The sequence below is a fragment of the Sapajus apella genome, unplaced genomic scaffold (assembly GCF_009761245.1).
Source record: "Sapajus apella isolate SASKATOON/1434 unplaced genomic scaffold, GSC_monkey_1.0 scaffold7126, whole genome shotgun sequence".
Classification (NCBI taxonomy): domain Eukaryota; kingdom Metazoa; phylum Chordata; class Mammalia; order Primates; family Cebidae; genus Sapajus; species Sapajus apella.
The window spans coordinates 1-3,412 of NW_022444050.1; the positions used below are offsets into that span (position 1 = coordinate 1).

General features: G+C 38.2%; 1 long non-coding RNA gene across 1 annotated transcript; it reads left to right on the plus strand.

Moving 5' to 3' along the window:
• Positions 1 to 1,552: 1,552 nt before the first annotated feature.
• Positions 1,553 to 2,008, plus strand: LOC116548119. Its single transcript, XR_004267318.1, has 2 exons — positions 1,553 to 1,746; positions 1,930 to 2,008. It is a non-coding gene; the product is annotated as an uncharacterized LOC116548119 (long non-coding RNA).
• The last annotated feature ends 1,404 nt before the right edge of the window (positions 2,009 to 3,412 follow it).

Genomic DNA, 3,412 nt, shown 5'->3' on the forward strand with positions numbered 1-3,412 from the left:
TGCTTCCATAAAGGAAGGAACAGGACACTGAGTGTGTAGAAGCAGCAGGTCAGGAGGCTGCCATTCCATTCCCCTTGAGAAAAGGCAGCAAACCACATTGCCATGTATGTACCTGTGCAACAATCCTGCATGTTTTGCACATGTGCCCCAGAACCTAAAGTGCAATAATTTTTTTTTTTTTTAAAGCAGAAGGCTTGGAGCTGCTAGAGGATGGGAGAGAGGACCAAATCAAAGAGTACTTGGGACTGAACTTGTCAGGACTAGTCACCAGATGAGGGGGGATTAAGAAATGGGAATGTTCACGGATGATGACAACACTAATTAAGATTGGGAAATGCAGGGAGAGATCGCAGTTCCTGGGAGGAATGAATTCCACCTTGGGTATGCTTAGCTCAAGTGTACCCAGGGACACATGCACACTCCATATGCATTTTGGGAAGACTGGTCTGGAGCCATCAAGACAGATGTGAACCTGGAAGTAATGGGCACAGCTGAAGGAAAGCTATGGAAAGACAAGATGTAGGGCAAAATCCTAAAGACCTGTAAAGGACACATCCAAAGGCCAAGTACCAAGAGCAACAGGATCAATCTTCTAAGAAGTGTAACAATGAGTAGAACTGGGGGGTGGAAGGTAAGAAAGGAGCAGTCACTGTCTAATGTCATAGGACAGAAAGTCCAAACCCAGTCATCCGATTTGGCAACTGCAACTTCATTGATGACCTTAGTGACAGTCAAGAGGCAGAAAGCAACATTTTATAGATCGGGAGACTAGGTCTCAGTGCTTAAGTGATCTATCTAAAGTCATGAAGCTTAAGTCATACATTTATCCAGTAACTGCCAGATAACTGTACAGGAGATACAAAGATGTGGTTCTGAAAGAACAAGGGGAGAAAGTTACAGACACAAAGCTGGAGTACAACTTATTAAATGCTAGCTAAGGCAAAGACCTAGGAGCAACACAGAGGAAGCAGCAGTCAATTCTCTGACAGGAAGTGGGTTTGTGGTGGTGGGGCAGAAAGGGGGGCCTCCCAAAAGCATACCTGGCACTGGGCCTTATAACTGAGCTATGAGGGATAAGGACAGCCAGACCATGGCAGGGGCTCTAGGAAGAGGGACCAGCATCAATCACATCAAGAAAAAATTCTGTAGGAAATTCAGATGGAGAAGTGAAAACTGTTACATCACCAGAAAAGATGGGAAGATATAAACACCCAGACATTCAAATAACTGTTCTGAAAGGTCTTCAACATGAAACTTTCCCAAACAAAACATCTTATAATCATCCTTTTATGGGTGGGGAAGGCCTGAGGAGGCAAATGAATGCAGCAGAGAAAGAAACAGTGAGAGAGAACACAGGAGAGTATACCACCAAAAACTGAAAGGGAAGTTTTTTGTCGTGAAGATTAACACAAAGGTATGGCTTATATATATATATATGTGTGTGTGTGTGTGTGTGTGTGTGTGTAAATTTATAACAAACGTTATTACATTTCACAAAATCTAAGTTATCCTCAATGCTCATGTGAGATCAGTGCTATCTCCACTATAAAAGGAAACAGCAAGTATGGCAGATTTGTTACCTCAAACTCTGGGCTCTCCATCTTACACATTTTTCCTTTTAGCTCCAAAGTTGAACCTGATGTTACCATTTTCTTATTTTCACTAAGGGTGCTTACACTTTAAAGTGTGGCTGAGAAAAGGTAAAACTCTTACTCACAAATTCACATGCTGTCTCTACAATAAATTGTGTATTTTCTCTACCTTTTTATGCCTAAGCTCTCTTACAGGAACATGAGAAGGGAGTTCCCATGTTCAAAATCCCTATCAAACCACACACTTACACATAATTGAGCAATTTTCTGACCACATTGAAAGTGTATCACTGTTCAGTATGATAGCCTCTAGCCACATGCCCAACTGTCACATAAGCCCAACAAAAGCTTGTAAATTACCTCTACATCAGAATTAAGCATTCTACAAGAAGCCAAAAATTAACGTAAACTAAAAAAGCTTTAAGTTTCAAGGTACACTTTTGAAACCTTTAAAATACAAATTAAACAGAAATAAGACACTATTATATACCCACCAGATTGCCCAATTTTTTAAGTCTCGCAATACCAAGACAGACTATGACGTAGAGCAAGGAGATTTCTCACACATGGCCAAACACTACTTTAGAGAAAACCTCAGTATTTTCTTACAGGATTGAAAACAGTCCTATCCATGACCAACCACTCCGATACCCACATGTCTAACATGGGGTAGGAGATACATGTACAAGAATATTCAACACGATGTTGTTCATCATAGCCAAATGAGAAAAAAAAATTAAACAGCAAAATGGCTATATAGTCGTATATCCACACAATGACAAACTACACAGAAAAATGAAAGTGAAGGAACTATAACTTAGAAAAAGAACTGAATTCAACACATAATGTTGTGCAGAAGAAACCACACATCTCTTGAATCACTTAAGAATACATTATAACATATTAACATATTTCACAGAAGCTCCATAAACCATTTGTCTAGGAATACCTACAACATTGATAAAATTATGAAGAACATGAAAGTAATTACCATTGAAGTCACTAGAATATTGCCTATGAAAGGAGAGAACAGGTTACAATAGCGACAAACAGAACTTTTGTGGGCTGGTAATATTCTACTTTTGCCCAGGGTGGTTACACAAATACCAGGTTTTTAGTTTTGTGTTAAATCTTATGTGTTAGTTATAGTAACACTAGGTAGTATAATAAATGGACTCAAAAAAATATTTAATGGCTGAACTGGAAACAGGTTTACATAACTGTCCAAAGCAGATACCCCTCTCAAGGAACTTCACTTGAATAAATGGAAAAGCACACCATTCTTGGATAGGAAGACTTAGAATCATAAAGATGTTCATTTCTCCTTATTTTAATCATTAAGTCCATGCAATAAAAATGTCCATAGGCTTTTTCAAAACAAAATTATTTTAAAAATAGAGAACTATAAGTTAAAAATCAGAATAAAGTAACATTTTCACTAATCAGATAAACTCTAGTAGCACTCTGTACTGTTGAGTGGATAAGGAAATAGACACACTAAAACCTTGTTGGTAGAAGTATATACCGATAAAATTTTAATTGACAACTATTTGGAAATGTGGGAGATGATGTATTTACATATATGTATTATGTACTTCAGCAATGATATAAGAAAAGTGGCAGGGACTACTAAAGCATGTTACGTTCAGTCGATGGAGTGAATGCTCTACAGCCATCATGAAGAATGAGGCAGTCCCGTAAATACTAAGATGAAATGATCTTTTAGATACCCAGGAACAGCAGGTCTTTTTTCTTGCTGGCTTCACTACTGATAGAGTCATCTTTGGTAAGGTAAATGCAGAACATCTAATTCAAGAATA